The sequence below is a fragment of the Nannospalax galili genome, unplaced genomic scaffold, assembly GCF_000622305.1.
Source record: "Nannospalax galili isolate Female #2095 unplaced genomic scaffold, S.galili_v1.0 scaffold2109, whole genome shotgun sequence".
Classification (NCBI taxonomy): domain Eukaryota; kingdom Metazoa; phylum Chordata; class Mammalia; order Rodentia; family Spalacidae; genus Nannospalax; species Nannospalax galili.
This window is the reverse complement of record NW_008359306.1, coordinates 5,709-23,331: the sequence shown is the minus strand read 5'-3', so window position 1 is coordinate 23,331 and position 17,623 is coordinate 5,709. Positions and strand designations below refer to the sequence as shown.

The 17,623-nt window shown below is 41.9% G+C and overlaps 1 protein-coding gene across 3 annotated transcripts in view; it reads right to left on the bottom strand.

The window, feature by feature from the left end:
- LOC103725635 (neuroligin-4, X-linked) overlaps positions 1-17,623 on the bottom strand; it is a 376,846-nt gene that overhangs the window by 357,146 nt on the left and 2,077 nt on the right. The window contains exon 1 of one of the 3 annotated variants that reach the window (XM_008822934.2): positions 17,343-17,596. The exons of the other annotated variants lie outside the window; for them this stretch is intronic. The gene's annotated coding sequence lies outside the window, so the exon portion shown is untranslated. Of the gene's footprint in view, positions 1-17,342; positions 17,597-17,623 lie in introns of those variants that run through there. 3 annotated transcript variants of the gene reach the window in all.

Here is a 17,623-nt window from a genome sequence, read left to right as displayed (position 1 = left end):
CACAGGGATATGAGCATCCTGCAATTTGGGGTTCAGAAGGGACGATATTGCAGACTGTCTTTTGGAACAAGAGATTTGGAAAAAATACTTTATTTATTATTTTATGTGTATTAGTGTTATGCCTGCGTGCAGGTAAGTACACCCATGTCGTGCAATGCCCACAGAGGACAGAAGAGACTGTTGGGATCCCCTGGAACTGGAGTTACAGACAGTAGTCAGCTGTCATGTGGGTGCTGGGAATCGAACCCGGGTCTCCTGCAAGAACAGTCAGGGTTCTTAACGGCTGAGCCACCTCTCCAGCCCCTGGAGTAGGAGATTTTTTAAGAGGAGTTTTTTATTCACAGAAAGACAGCAAAGTAGAGGCTCTAGGGAGGGTTCAGACCCACAAGGTGACACAAGGATTCACTCTCTTAACTAGTTTGAGCGAATAAGGACAGTTCCAGGACATATGGTTAATGAACAGCCCAGTGTTTGCTTGGGAAGAGCAAAAATACACGATCTGTGCATTTACTATTGTTTACCATATGATTTTATGCCCAATTTTTCTTACCTGATTTTTACATTCTCCCCTATGTTTTAGCGCCCAGTAAGTACCATGTGCTGCCTTACTTAGTAAATGCTTAATCACAGCTGAGGGAAAAAGTTGAATTAACAGTGGAAAACGAAAGAACCCTGAAAAATAGCCACAGGTCACTGACGGGACCAGGGCTTGCAGCTGTCCTGTTTACTGGAGTGCAATGCAAACAACATGTCTAACTATCTGCCAGTAAAGCTGCCTTTGCACTCAAATTTTAACTGCTCAACCGCAAAAAGAATTCCCTGAAATCGCCTTGTGATCATCTTATACCACACAGGAAACCGAGCTTAAATTATAAGAAAATATTGTTTGAACCCACCAATGAAATGCTTAGTGAAACAGGAAATGTAAAACCCTCTAAGACCTGGGTCAGGACCTGGAACACACCAGAGCACTGCTCCAACTCTCCAGGTGAAGTTTGCTTTCTTGGCGCCCTGGTTTTCAAAAACGGTATGACTAGATTAAAGGTTAATGAAAGCTTCCTTGAAACGCAAAGACCCAAGGTCCATGTGCGGTGCCGATCATATATACTGAGCTTTACATCTATACAAAGGAACAGAAATTACTGTAGGAAACTCAATTTGATATTTTATTTATTTATTTGTATTTCTATGACTGCATTGCCTGGGTGTATGTAAGTGCCCCTTCGTCATATAACGCCCACAGAGGTGTGGATCCCCTGGAATAGGAGTTACAAAGGGTTGTTGACCACAGTGTGGGTGCTGGGACCTGAACCCAGGTCCTCTGCAAGAGCAGAGAGTGCCCTTAACCACTGAGCCATCCCTCCTGTCCCAGGAAATTTAGTTTGAAATGTTTTATCGGCTACGATTTAGGCAGATTGTTGGATTTGCATCTGCCTGTGCCCTTCGATAGAAAGGTGGTCTGGTGACACCTGCGTGTTTGTGATAGTTCATCTAAATCAGTGGCATGCTCCAAGCTGCAACAAAGATCTGGATAAGACATTGCAAATTTTCTGCCTATCCCTTCTGATTCGGACAATGGGTTCTTGCGACAAAATGTGTCCATCATAAGGGATGTGGCTGTCTGCTCATCCCCTGATTCCTTGGGGTCTCAGGAACCTGCTGTTGGTAAGCTTCCCTTGTGAAAGAGAGGTTACATGGTCACAGCATTTCAGCACAGTGTCTGACATTTCTTCTTGGTAGGGGAGTTAGATAAGGGTACAGGGTGGGGTGGGAGGGAGGGGAGGGAAGGAAGAAAGAGAGGGAGGGAGACAGGGGGAGAAAGACAGACACAGAGATCAAATGTACATTTAGCAGGATATGTGGCCTGGGATCTTACAAGAAACCTGTCTACAGTCTACAACTCTCAGCTACACTTTAAAATAATGATGGTAATTGAAGGCTCCCAACACAGACAAGTGGTAAGAGTTTGAAGAAATCCAAATTCTACTTCTCAGATCTGACCATTACATACAGTGTATCAAGCAAGCTATCCTACTGTATCCTGTTAATGTCCATAAACACTACTTATCAGTTACATATTTGTTAAGCTGATATATCTCACAGAAGATGTACTCGCAACAATGAAACTACCAAATCTTACACACTCCTAATTAACTTAAGTAGCCAGAATATTTATACAGGGGACACATAAGCATGTTCTCTAATTTGAATAGTTTCCGTTTGTTTGGTTTGGTTTGGTTTTTGGTTTTCGTTTTTGGCTTTTTCCTGCCTGTCTACCTAGCTCTTTGGAAGGTTATCAGATGAGAGTCAGGGAAAGGAAGGAAGGGAAATACCTTCCATTCTTTTTCTCTATTAATATTCTATTTACTATTTTTATTTTACGTGTAGGAGTGTATTGCCCGCATGTACATGAGAACACCCATGCGTGCAATGCCTGCAGAGGCCAGAAGAGGGTATTGGATTCCCCCCGACACTGGAGTTATGGGTGGTTGTAAACTGCAGTGTGGGTTCTGGGAACCAAACCCAGGTACTCTGCAAGCGCAGCCACTGAAGCGTCTCTCCAGTAACACATTTTAATGTTCTGTAGATAACGTTGTACTACCCTCCGAAACTCTTCAGGAAGTTCTCGATTATAAAGCAAGTTATTGCTATATACCTAAGTTCCTATGAACATATATGTATAATTTCCATATATGTATAATAATAAACACCTTGGGTATTCAAAGAATTAATTTCAAGTTCACTTCATAACCAAACACATTTTTGGAAGGATCTTTTAAAAATAAAAATGGTATTTTTTGGTCTTTTTGAGTCAAGGTCTCCCTATAGTCCCAGCTGTCCTGGAACTCTCTATGTAGACCAGACTGGCCTCGAACTCACAAAGATCTGCCTGCTTCTGCCTCGGTTTTAACCGTTTAAAAAAAACCTCCATTTCATTTTAAAGTATACTGTTTCATACAGAAAAACTCATTTTTAATGCTACTAACACTTAGATGTTTGCACACGGGTCTCTAATCTCTATGTACCTGATTATTACTCGTCACAGTCGGTTACTTTCTGAGAGCCACCTGAGCATGGATATAAAATCATGGGGTAGATTTCAATGGTAATGTATTTCACCTCTATTAATTAAAATGAAGCAAATTTTTATGCTTCTTCTTCAACTATAACTCATTTAAGACCAGACTGGCCTCGAACTCACAGAGATCCACCTGCCTCTGCCTCCCAGGCAGTGGGATTAAAGGTATGTACTACCACACCCAGGCTAAAAAAGAAAAAGAAATATTTTTCATGTGTATGAGTGTATTGGCTGCATGTGTGTAAGTTCAATGATTTTTTGCAATGGCTGCAGATGTCAGAAGAGGGCGTCAGAGACCCTGGAACTAAAGTTACAGACGGTTAGCCACAATGTGTGCCCTGGAAATCGAACCCAGGTCCTCTGCTAGAGCAGCCAGTTCTCTTAACAACTGAGCCATCGCTCCAGCCGCTGGAAAGATATTTTTTTAATTAACACCATAACATTCTCCTGTATGTACAGGACACTATTTTAAAAGATGCAATTAGTCTGGGGAAGAATGGCTCAGTGGATAAAGACTTAGGACTTGAGTTTGGATACTCAGAAGCCATGGGAACACAGATACAATAGACAGGAGCTGTAATCTCAGGCTCACACAACGAGATGGGAGGCGGGGACATCAGGAATCCTTAGGCGTTCAAAAGGCCAAGTAGCTAGTAGTGCATATCAGTGATCACCAAGGCACCTTTCTCAAATGAGACAGAAGGTAAAAAGTGGGGCTAACACCTGAGACCATTCTCTGAACTTCATAAGCACATACAAACTCACAGACATAAACCCGAACAAACACACAGACATCATATACATACACAGGTGGACATAGAAGTTTAAAAGAAATGTGATAATTGTGATCAACCATCCTCTACCACGCTAGGAGGTTTATGAATTATTCTCTTTGCCAAGGATATCCCCAGATGCCTAACTATCTTTCATCCATCTCTTCCTCAGCCTTCACAGCCTCTGGCAGTCACTATTCTAAGTTATATTTTTATGAGATTAAATTCTTAGCTGCCACAAATAAATAAGACTATGTGGTATACGTCTTTCTGTGACTTTATTCCATATAACCCCAAACACATTTTACCGTGCAATGGGTACCATCCACCTATTATGTAATCTTCATTTACTCTTCTATATATTATGATATCACAGTGTGCTTATTTATCGAAGGGAAACCTGTCAATCAAAACACCATCCCTTAAATTCACAGGTTAATTTACCAGTGATACAGCACCAGCTCAGGGATGGTCACAAACACATCCACACAAGTTTTATTTGAAGGAATATGTGACCTATTATTTCATTCTTACAATACCGTACCTTATAATACCTGACATGGATGTAAATTACATTATGGTCTGAAAGAGGAATGTCCTCCATACATGTATTTGTACACTCGCTCTGCGGTAGGGGGTGCTGTTTGGGGGTTCATATGGAAGAAGCTTTAGGAGGTATAACCTTGCTAGACTAAGTACTCCCTGGAGGCGGGACTTTGAGGTTTTCTAACCTAACCCGGCTTCCTGTTCCTTCTCTCTCATCCCTGTTTGCAGATGAAACGTGATCTGTCTGTCAGTCTGACCTCAAACTTCTGCTGACAGGCTTCCCAGGCATGATGGAGTATGTCTCCTCTGGAATTGTAAACAAAAATAAACCTCTTTCTCCCTTAAATGGCTTTCGTGTTGGGTATTCTATCACAGCAACAAGAGAGAAACTAATCCAACTTGTCAGACGGTTTCCAATGAGATAGTATTTTTGCTGCGTGAATGGTTTTCAGGGAGATTCATTTATTTTACGGTCCATTCAGCACAGGCATTTTTTCCGACTTTCTGTGTACAAGGGAAGGTCTGTATTTCCTACTTTCTGTCTCTGCAAACATAAGTGCTTCTTTACAAGCATGTAACTGTTTCCTTTTCTTCCTGTCCTAGGTAAGTGTTCCAATTTGTCCTTACTCTGTGTAACTGGTCCATTTTCTTTGCATTATATGCAACTGCTCCAATTTTTTCTGAAATGCTCCATTTTCTTACTAAATGTTCCATTTTCTTTCTGTTCTTCAGGCCTGTCACGTTTTCTTCCTGGGTCTGCTTTCCTCTCTAACACAGCAAGAAGCACCTTTTCCCCTGGACCCCCCAGTGGCTTACACGGTAGCCAGTTTCACTCTGCTGCTGTTAGGAAACACTCTGCCCAAAGGTTTATCTGTGTTACACTGCCAAGTCCCAGTCCGCCATTGAGGAGTCAGGCGGGTGATCGAAGGTGAAATCCTGGAAGAATACGGTCTCCCTGCTTGACTGCACATCTTTGCACAGATAGCTTTCTTATACAGCCCAGATTCGCGTGTCTGGACAACAGAATCGCTCACAGGGAGACCGCTAACATCAGTTACTAATCAAAACAATTCTCCAACCTCAACCCATCCGTACAGGTCAGTTTGATCTAGACAACTTCTCAACTGAGATGCTCGACTCGAGACCATCTTGAATCTAACTAGGCCAGCTGGTCAACTTAATCCTGCTGTACTAATAAGCAAAGATACAACCAAATAGAAGATATTTGCTTTGGGTTATTTTCTTAGATTTTTTTACGTACCTCTCACCCTCTACCACTTACCAGTAATTGTTTATAATTTTCTCTAAATTACCCATTTCCTCCCACAACCTCACTGAACATGTATGTGTACTCACAATCTGCGAACACCTGCTAGGAATGCCTTAGCTTCGAGCAGAGGCAGGCTCCTGATTCACTAGACTTTACCTCAATAAAAAGCATTTCTCAGGCCAAGGAACCTCCTCTTCCCTCAGGGTCCGAGGGCTGTTCGGTGATCTTTGATTAAACTTTATCTTTACATAGTTGTTCATTATCTGTGGTTGCTTCTCCCGTTCCCAAAGTTAAAATTTAGACGTTACTATTTCCACGTGAAAATAAAATAAATGTAGCTTAAAATATTTGAGTGAAAAAGGCTTTGACTTTTTTCTCTCTAATTACTGAATGGAAACATACTTCTGTTTTCCCAAATGTTTGACATGAGGCATTGGAGTTTGAACACGCCTCCGACACACAAATAAAGTAACATATAAATGGTGGCCAAACGTGTTTGTTCCTAAAGATAATAGTACAATTCTCCTTTATCTCTGCTACTTTGAATCCCCAAACAACAATTCAAAGGTACACAGCATCAATGCTTAAGTTAAATTCATTTAGTTCCCTTATAAGTTCACTTCTGCAACCCCACAGCAAATATATGACATGGGGCAAAGAGGGCTAGAAAAATAGCTCAGTCAAAGAACGTGCTTGCCTAACAAGCACAGGGCGTGAGTGCTCTCCCCGGAACCCAGAGGTCTCAGTTACTTTTCAAGTACTTGTGATGAACTATCCTCACCAAACTAGGTAAGGGGTGTCAGGGATTAATTCCACTGACTATTCACATATCCAGTCCCTCATTGTGGGGAAGTTCAAGCAGGAGGAGAACGATGTTTCCCACGGTAGGCTGGTCTTCCCAAGTCTAATTGAATCAAGGTCATCCCCCTGAGGCATGCCCATCAGCTCATCTCCCAGCTCCCCAGGTGACTCCATAGGTCATAAAGTTAAGAAATGAAAATAGAGCCATTTTGATTCATGTTTGCAATCCTGTGTTGGGGAAGCATGGGGCAGTAGATTCTTGGGACTGGCAGCCCAGTCAGCTTTGCCTAATCATCCAGTCTTCTGTTCCAGAGAGAGAGACCCTGCCTTAAAACTGAAGGTGACCAAGTCTAAACAACAGAACTGTATCAGAACCCCCACCCTACAAGGCTCAGGCATCATAGAGGATGAGCGTGCCAGAGGAAGGAGATGTCGTTATGGAAACACTTGACAGACATGACAGTTGCACACATGAACTCGGGGGCTGTGATTGCGTGAGCGTACCTGTCTGAGGTCAAGACAGCCAAAATCTCAGCATGGATGTGTAAAGGGCTCGGGAAGTCCCAGGTCTCTTTGAAGGGGTATTGGCAACTGATGGCTGATGGGACAGGACGGGAGGTTTTCTTCAGGATGAAGGCCTGAGAGGGAACCCGTGCAAATCAAAAAGCTCATGAAGTTGGCCAGAGGTGATGAAGGACAAATTAGAAAGGAGGGAACAGGGGACGGGTTTGATCCGAACATGTGCATACATGAACATTAAACAGAATATTTCAAAAAGGTGAACAGGGCCTGAGGAACAACGCCCACGTTTGTCTTCCGTTGTACTACACACAAAGCGTGCACATGTGAACTCTGACATGTGCACTCACTCACACATGCACGCAAAACGAAATGGACAAAGGAAACAAGGTCAGGTCTCCAAATTATCTTGATAATTTGAACACTTTTAGGGAACTCGGTCTCCTATTAGTGATTCCTTCTGCTGTTTGTCAATGAAAATGAGATGTCATCCTTGACCTTGCTATGTGGTTAATTTCAGAAAATCAGAATGTAAACAACCTCCAGTCTATTCAATCACTCAGATGCAAAGAAATTATGACTGTGTCTGTTTTCAGTGGAGAATTTAAGACAGGAATATGACAGTGGTGGTTTTCCAAAAATATCTTGCTCAGGGGCACTCTTTAAAGAACGAGTCCCTGATTAGAAAATTCTTTACATCAATTTCTATCATGATTTCATGAATTTAAAGGATCATGACAAAGCATTTCCAGTGGAGGCAACTTATTCCTCATACGATCTTCGCTATATGATGTTGATGCTTACGTCACTATACTAAAAAGTCTGAATTGTAGAAAATAGTTTCCGTGAGAGATAGCAGAAGTTTAGGCGTTCCTATGATTTCACTACCTTTTAAATCTGATATACAGTTCAGGTCTTAGCAATGCTGTAACATTTAGCTACAATTGTTTAATGTTTTGTATAGCTTTTGATTTTTGAGACCTCAAAGACAGCCTCAGCTGATTCTGATCTCTCGATATTCCCGCTTCAGGCTCTCAAGTGCAGTCCCAACAGGCAACCGTCACTATGCCTGGCTTACTTATTTAACGTATTCGTTTATTTATTTTTATTTATTTTTTTATTTATTTTATGTGTATGAGTGTATTGCCTGCATGTGTGTAAGTGCACCCATGTTGTGCAAACACTGCTGAGGCCAGAAGAGGGCGTCAGATCCCCTGGAACTGGAGTTAAGGACAGTTAGCTGCCATGTGGGTGCTGGGTATTGAACCCCGGTCTTCTGGAAAAACAGCAAGTGTTCTTAACCGCTGAGCCATCTCCCCGGCCTTTACTCATTTATTTCATGTTACTGCATATGAGAGTTTTGCTTTTACGCATGTTCACTCCTGTCCTGCAATGTCTGCATAGACCAGAAGAGGGCCTCAGAGCCCTGGAACTGGTTTTGAATGGTTGTTAGCCACCATGAGGCTAAGAACTAAACTCGTGTCCTGTGCTATCTATCCAACCCCTTTAGTTACTCATTTTTTAAAAGACCAAAAAAATAAGCATTAATTAATAGACCATTACAGTTAAAACAAAAAAATCTCATGGGTGAACACTCCTTTGTTGAATCAAAGCAAACTGTTTTATATATGTATTTATTCATAGGATTCACTAAAATTTTTTATTAGTTTAACCAGCTGCACAAACATAGCACGTGGAGAAAGCTATTAAATTCCCCTTGTTATTTCTCACGATTTTCTTCTCCATTCCATTTCCTGTTTGAGCCGTTTCATTACGCCATCTTCATTTTCTTTAGAATCTTTAAGAACACCTGACACCTTACATCTCATTCAAATCGAGAGAGAAGATTAAGGGGCCTTGGAGATAGATGGAGGGCATAGAAAGAGGAAAGGACGGGGGGGGGGCAGAAAGGTAGAAGGAAAGCAAGCAGGTGAGAGGAAGAAAAGACAAAGTGGGAGGAGGGTGGCTCAGAGGGTAAGAGTTCTTGCTGTGCAATAAGGGGAAGCCGGCTGTGGTCACACAACCCTGCAATCCCATGCTCTGTGTGGGAGAGTCAGGAGGACTGGGGGAGCTTGCTGGCTGCCTACCTAACTCTAGGTTCAGTGAGGCATTATTTCCATAAGGCAGAGAATTATACAACAGGATACCGAGATGTGTGCCCCTGCACTCATAGACCAAACACACACACACACACACACACACACACACACAGGACAAATATATACCTGAAGATTGAAAGAATTGATGTACACATGAAGTAGGTGTTTATGAACAACCTCTTTATGAACACTGACACACTGTTCTATAATTGGTGTAGGAAAGACATTCAATAAATCCAATGGGTGAAGGGAAATACATACATAGCAAGGTCCTGTCTTCCAGGCCCGAAACTACCATATTGAATTTTCATCTTCGACAAGACCATGGACACTGTCTATCAAAGGGAGACACTGTCTATCAAAGGGTGACTATAGCTTGGATCGTCTGTCCCCGCACCCAGCTGGCCGACTGCTGTTCTCCTTTCTGGGAATGGAAGTGATGGATTCTTAATCTTGCATTAGAATACGCTCACACGTCCAAAATTGAATCAAATAGCAACTGATTGACATGAGATTTGTGGACTGGTTCACAAAAGATGAATTTTCAATTGCCTTCTGTAACTACCACAACATGCTTACTAGCATGACACTATGGGTACCTTGTCTACTACAACTTAATGCAGTTTCTATGCAGCATTATTTAGCTCTCCTGTAGACTGGTTTGAAAGCCTAGTTTCTATGTACAATTTATTTCTCTCTCTCTCTCTGTCTCTCTCTGTCTCTCTCTGTAAGCTTTTTTCAACTTTACACAGCCTAGGATCATCAGAGAGTCACAACTCAGGGATTTCTCAGATCGGATTGACCCTTGAGCTCACCTCTAGGGCTTGTCTAGATTAATTGAAGTAGAGGACCCCAGCCCACTGTGGGTCGTATGATTCTCTGGTCAGGAGGTCCTGAATTACATAGGAAGTTAGCTGAGTAGGAATCAGACTCTAAGCCGGCTCTCAAGGGGCATCCTCTGTGGGTTCGTGCTGTGCTTAAAACGTGTGAACATGAATTCCTTGGTCAGAGGTCACGGCGTGTCCAGTGGCAGGAAGGGTTCCCTGAACTTGTCTTGAGTTCCTACCTTGACTTCCCTCAATAATGGGCTGAGCTGGAAGTATAAATACAGTAAACCTTTCCTATCCTAAGTTGGTTTTCGTCAACTTAACTTTATCCCAGCAACAGAATTGAAACTAGAGCACTCTCTCTCTCTCTCTCTCTCACACACACACACACCCTTTGTATACATTTATTTATAAATGATATGTAATACATCTTAATACATACCTATATGAATTTCATCAATTTATATTGATAAATTTGTGTATATGTTTGCACATTATGTATTGAAATGAATTTTACCTGCTGTATTACATATCGTTTATAAATAAATGCAGATATATTTTATTGGGTTTTATTGCATACATATAATGTGGGAATAATTATGTATTCAAATAAATAACATTTTTGAATATATTCTATGTAATATTTTATTTTATGTGTATGAGCGTTTTGCCTGCATGTATGTGCGTGCACCCATGTTGTGCAATGCTACAGAGGTCAGAAGAGGGCTTCGAATTCCTTTGGAACTTGAGTTAAGGATGGTTCATAGCTGCCGTGTGGGTGCTGGGAATTGAAACCAGGTCCTCCGCAAGAGCAGTTAGTGCTCCTAATGGCTGAGCCAGCTCTCCAGCTCCCAAAATCATATTTTTACGTATGAGTTCTGTAAGGACTTATGAAATCTATTTGGTTTAGATAAAATAGTGTAACATGGATAAGATCCTGGATTCCATCCACGGCCATGGAAAAATAAGAGCTATTAAAGGTGTTTAGAAATATCAAGTTTAGGCCAGGGATGCTGGTTCACATCTGTAATCCCTGTTCTGGAGTGATAGACATAGAAAGAGCAGGAGTTCAAGGCTCCATAGCAAATGTGAGGACAGCCTGGGCTACATCAGACTCTGCATCCCACCCACAAAATGATAAAAAGAATAGAAACAGCACATTATAAAGTCTATATACATAAAGTTATGTCAATAAGATATTTAGAAAAACATAATATAAATATGAAAGCATTTAAATGACAAAGTTCTTCCCTTGTTACATAAGATGCACTAAAATCCAGTTAGTAGAGGTGCATAGGTGCAATTGTATCTAATAAGTACATAGAACGCGGCATATATTTAAGTGTTCATACACACAAGGCAGCTCTATTTATATACACTATCACACTTTTTGCTTCTGCTTCCAGAGATGGAAGCTAGAGTTTTGAGCATCCTAGGAAAGCGTTCTAACCATCAGCTGCATCTCAGCTTCATATATACTTGTGATGATTAATATCGATTGTCAAATTGACAACATCTATAATCACCTAGGAGACAAGCTTGTGAGGGATTATCAGGAAACCTCTCTTGACTGTGCGCAGCACCATCCCACATGCTGGGGTCCCTGGACTGGATACAAAGGAAAACGTCAACTGAGAGCCTCACTGGGTACAAAATGTGACCAGCTGCCTCTGGCTCCTGCCATCATGACCGTCTCCACAGTGATAGAATGTGCCATCAATCTACGAGCCAAAATAAACCCTCCGCCTTTATATTTTCAAGGAAGGTGATCAATACAATATCATTTATCAGTACATGTAATAAAAGCTCCATAGATGTAGTCTGCAAAAGAAATAGCTTAGGTGTAGAGTATCTCTCAGTGACAGCTGTGACTATGGCTTTCCAATAACAACATAACTTACATTTCAAGGAACTGAGGGCATTGCAGTCTGGTAAAGCATTATTGTATTAGTAAAGAAAACACATACGGTGGTGAATGGACGGACGTGGATGGAGGATCTGCTGGCTGTGTTCTTTTCTACCATGATCAACTGCCATGTTCACTGTTCCCCAGAGGGGGTACAACTAAAATATTAATTCTAGATAGGCGTTTAGATGAAGCCACAGAAAGAAAAGGACCCAGTGCCACAAAGATACCTTTCTATGTCAACCTTTACGACTCCAAATTTCTGGGTGTTCACTCAAAGTGGGCACAGGGTTTTTGAACTTCCACGGATTGAATGTTGCTTGGATCCACCGTACCAAGAGGCCAGGCCACAAAAAATATACGCGTGACTCTCTTACAAGAATCTCCAACTCAGGTTTCCTCAAGGGTAGTCCAGATTGGTCACCGTGTCACTGTAAATCTCGTCAATTTCTCCATTACATTAAACAACGAGCACAATGTAAATGTTGAGAAACGGGAGAACGTCATCACATGTAATTTATAGACTGCTTCATGGTAAACGCACGTACTCACGACTTTTTAGAAAATATTAATCAGACTCAAAGAGAATGCCTTTAGGAAAACGAGAAAAATAGAGATATTTGTTCATAAACTAAGAGGCTAAATTGCCTGTATTTATTTATAGCTCAATATTAACGAATATAGTTATGACAAAACAAGTTGAATATAGGCAACTTATGAAGAATTTCTTAACATCAAGTATATTTGGGCAAGAAAGATCAAAAAGAGTGATTTGTAGAATATTTTTTCATCCTAACTGGAGCACACGCACACACACCACACACACACACACACACACACACACACACACACACACACAGCATGATAGTGTTGCATGAGGCACACATTGATCTTGAACTGGATAAGTACCACAGAATGACCTTTAACTCTGATCCACCTGCCTGTAACCTCCTGAGTGTTGACATTATAGGCTTGGACCACCACCCTGCTGGGTCTCAGAGTCTTCAATGTGTGTCAGTGATTGGTGGGAAAAAGAAATCTTGTGCTAGAAATAGTCCCAAGAGCTCTTCCTTGGACACATATATGTTTATGTCAGCCTTCATATGCACACTACTGTTTTCGATACATAAATATAGGTTCCTTTGGACATATGAATCTCACTGAAAAGACCAAATAACTGTCATGTCACTTATTTGTTGAAAATTTTAAGGGCAGGTTTACTGCTATTCACTCCACAGCCAGCTCTGCCAGATTATACAGTAAAGGGCTACACAACACTGGGTTCATGGAGCCAAATATTGCTGATGCTCCATAGTAAACATGGAAAATCACAGCTTGGGTCAAAGCCATCAGAGCCATCAATCTCGCAGAGTTTCTTCTTGGGCTTAAAACAATTCACTTAGTTTGAGTCTTTTTTCATCCTTGCCCACCATCATTTGTTGCCCTAGTCTGAGTATGTCAACTATGGAGAAACAAGTTACCCAAAATGCAGCTTAGATCAAATCCTCGCTTCATGACGTTGCAAGTTTCATGTAGTTTGTAAAATGTCATTCTGTGGAGAGGGGGGAGAGAGAGAGAGAGAGAGAGCGAGAGAGAGAGAGAGAGAGAGAGAGAGAGAGAGAGAGAGAGAACAATATATGCAAGGAAAGGAAACAAGCCTGGAAGAAGGGACGGAGGTGGGAGTCCATGGGAACAACACAAGATGCGGATAGTCAAAGACCACATGTGGATGCAAGAATGGACAGTAGCGGCCTCATCATCCAGTCAGAACCAGTCTCTTCACACCAAAATGATAGCCCATATAAATTATCACAACGAAGGGGGTCTCACTGTGACCCCATAATAGATCTCTGTTCCTAGGGCAAGGCAGTATTTATAAACAAGCATTTTAAATGAAACAAACATGTCTCTGGATTGGTTTTTTTGGGTTTCCAAAGACCCTGAAGCCAACATCCTGTATATATTGGGTAAAGATTTGTCTCCTGTAATTTGATTCCCTATCCAATGAGATGCTGAAGGCTCGTATTAATATACAACACAGCTGTTTTGTCTACACTGGAATAAATCACAAAAACTCTCATAGAAATATATGTATATGCATACATACCTGTGTATATATTAATCTGTATATATATAAACAAAGCTGTAGACAGAACATATACATACACATATACATATAATGTTATTTGTCTTTGACTTATTTGTAATCAATTGCCATTTCTTGGAAGAATAGGAGAGACTAGGCCAGCTTCCAAGATTTATTCTAGAAAAGTTTGACCGATTTCTATATACAGGTGTGGTTACCTAGAATTCATCTCCTCTTCTTCCGAACAGACTCCTGGGGATGGGGAACCTGGCATTAATATCCTGAAATTGCTATCCCTGTCTGGGTATCCTCTCTTGGCCATTCTCTATGGAGCAGCACAATTTTCTCCATGTGTTACTTGTGCCTCAGAATAAGTAAAGAAGGCTTTATTCTCTCTTGGTTTAGAAAGCAACATCTTTTAAAAGGCAAATGTAGGTCTGCAGCAGGGGAGAGAGAGAGAGAGAGAGGGAGAGAGAGAGAGCCAAGATAAGCTTTGAGTGGATATTGGTCCACTACACACCTAACCCAAGAGGCATACAAGGGCTGCCACTTAGAACCCCACTTTTCCAAAGTGACTGACTGTCCAATGACTTTATTAAACCTTGTGGCTGACAAGTCTAAGAAATCAGTTGTTGGTCTACGCAAAGCACCGTCTATATGGGAATTTATTCGTCTAGTAAAACAGGAGATGAAATCTGCACTCTGAAAATGGTATCCAGGATAAAGAAGGGAAGGAGGAAAAACAACTGATTTAAACTAAATGTAGCATATTTTTCTCTTTTGAGATTACAGCCTATATTGTTACAAAGGAGAATGCACTTTGGAAAAAAATTCAAGATGACATATAATATATACATTCTTTACACTTGACTTCCATGTGCTAAAATGACTCATTCTCACATTTTGGAAGCATTGCATGCACACTTTGACCAGATAAGCTGGTTTTCAGGGTATGTAGTTTGTAGGACTTAAAACAGTCTTGTGTGTTTACTTCATCGGAAAATAATAAATTTGGTCCACAAGCTGCATTATTGATTGCACTCAACCAAACACGACAGGTTTAAAATATGGAGTGCCAATTAAAAAGGGAAATTAACCGACAGTCACTCACCCATGTATTTGAATGTTTACTCCTGTGAGCAGCTTGTGGGGATAAAGGCACGACGCAATAAAGTCTTAAAGAGCCCTTCCCCAGTCACTGAAAACGGATGCCTTGTGACAGCTCTGGAAGCACTTGTGTTGCTTTCTGTAAATTACTACATGAAAAAAGGCTAAGTTTCAGAAAGAAGGAAAAACCCCACATACACAGTTCCCCAAACCAGCTTCAAAACAACGAGCTTGCAAACAGCTTCAAGGCCAACCAAATTGTCTATTTAGCAGCACCATCAAGACATCTGCTTTCTTTTACCTTATTAAGCCACCAATCACTTGCCAAGTATTGTTTCTAGACTCGCACTGCACAGAAATTAGCTGGGCTGCTAGTTTTAGGGACAACTGTATATTCCATGTAAATCCATAAAAAAACATAAAAGGGATGAGTCTTCCACCTGAAAATAATATATCAAAGTTGCTTTCAAATGGCATCCAAGCATGGTCACTATTATGAACAATGCAATTATGTTTAAATCCTGGCTTAAAATCATTGTAGTTTCTAAAATTTAAAAAAAAAAAAAAAAAAGAAATGAAACCTCTCATTTTAATCCGGTGATTTGAAACCGTTGGAGTAATTTTCCACTTGCTACAATTGGCTGTGCTTATCATTTTAAATGATATTTTATGATTTACAATACATATACACACATACACACATATATGTATGTAGATTAAGTTCATTCTATATTTCTTTGGGAAATAAAGTACCAAACTTTCCATCTGACAAGGTATATTTGCAATGCTTTGGTTAAATACTCATGTCCTTAATTTCAAGGGAAATACAATTTTCTCTTTTTTCTAAAAATATAGGATGCTGTATCTCTGTACCAGTAACAACCCCCCAAACACACACACACACACACACACACACACACACACACACACACACACACAATTTGGAATCCCTGTTACCTACGGAATAGCCATGCTCAGCATTCATAACATGACTCTCCACGTCTTCCTAGAGCCAGGTAAATGCATAAAAGATAATTCTCCACTCCGGCAAATCTGCCCCCACAAAAATGCAGATAACTCAACCATCTCCTCAATCTCCCTGGGTCTCACATTCTCTAGTAAAACGTTAGAAAAAAAATCTCTTTTCCAGCCATTCGCCCCTCTGAAGTGCTGATATAGCTTTTTCACCAAAGCCCTCTTTAGTATCCCGGCTATTTAATTTCTAACCCCAAAAAGAATGTACCAAACGCTGCAATGGACGTGCCCAGATTTCTATGCTATCTCGCCTAACACCTACACAACCTGGTCTTTCTTCTTCATCAAGTTAACTAGGTCTCCAATAAACTTTTTCTTCCTCATTGCATATATCACCCCATCACACACACACACACACACACACACACACACACACACACACACCATTCATGGTAAGGACTGACACAGTCAGATGGGAGCCAAGCCAGTCCCACATGTCAGAAAACAGTTCAATGCAACGCATTCAAAATGTTTAAATTATGCTATAGCAAACTGATTGCTTGCAAATACACAGCATATGAACACATAACACAGAATTCTCTGCACTGACCAAACACAGAAATAAAATGAAACAAAATAAAATGCAAATATCAAAATAAGAATGCACACCACCCCCTTGTGGAATCTTCTAGGAAGAACAATACCTTTTTACAACAAGAAGCCCCCCTCCCAGACCTCACCCCAAACGTCTTAAGTTGGGTCCGAATGGCACAGAGGGATCTTCCCATCCCAGATTCTCCCGAGCACCCGGTGCAATTCATCACGCGCGCACCCAGCTTTGGCGCAAGTACAAATCCACCCCTCAAGGTGGGCGGCCACGCAGTCGACCCCCAAAGCAACCTTTTGCACCCCGACGCTGCCCACCCCAAATCTGCATCACACTGATTCAGAACATAATTTACAAAGAGACTTCTGCACCTGCCAGTTGATTCACAGGAAGAAGCCAGGGAAGAGGAAACCCGCAGCCAAAAAAAAAAAAAAAAAAAAAAAAAAGGATGGAGGGCGGGAGGGGTACCAAAGCAAGGGGGATGTCCTCCGTGCGCCCCTCGTCCTCTAAGCGGGACATCCGTTCCCAGGGTGGCCCTGGACAGGCCTCTAGGCTGAGGAGGTTGGAGTGACCCCCAGCTCCCGCCCCCGCATCTCGGGGAAGAAAGGGCACAGTGTCTGCCTAGGAGCTGGCGCCGGAATCGTGCGCGCAGGGCCCGGGGCTGCACCGGCCACCCAGCCTCGATCTTGGGGGAGGGGGGGTGGATGCATAGCCCAGGGGGACCCCCTCCGAGACACCCAAGCATACCAGTTTTCGTAGGAGCGAAAGCACCAGGATGGATAGGGGAAAGGCTAGGAAAAGCGTCCAGGACTCTTTAAAGAAGGGTGCTTGTATCCCCGGGGAGGCGACCAGGCTGCTGGGGAAGGCGAGGGGGATGACAGCCAACAGCCGTGGGGGGCGGAGAGGGGGCGCGAGCGAGGAACTGGGCCTCGGCTACCACGACAGTACCCCCACCCCAGCTTCATCTGCAGCTGAAAGACACACAGACCTCCCTCCCTGGCTTCTTCCCTCCTCCTCTTCCTCCTCCT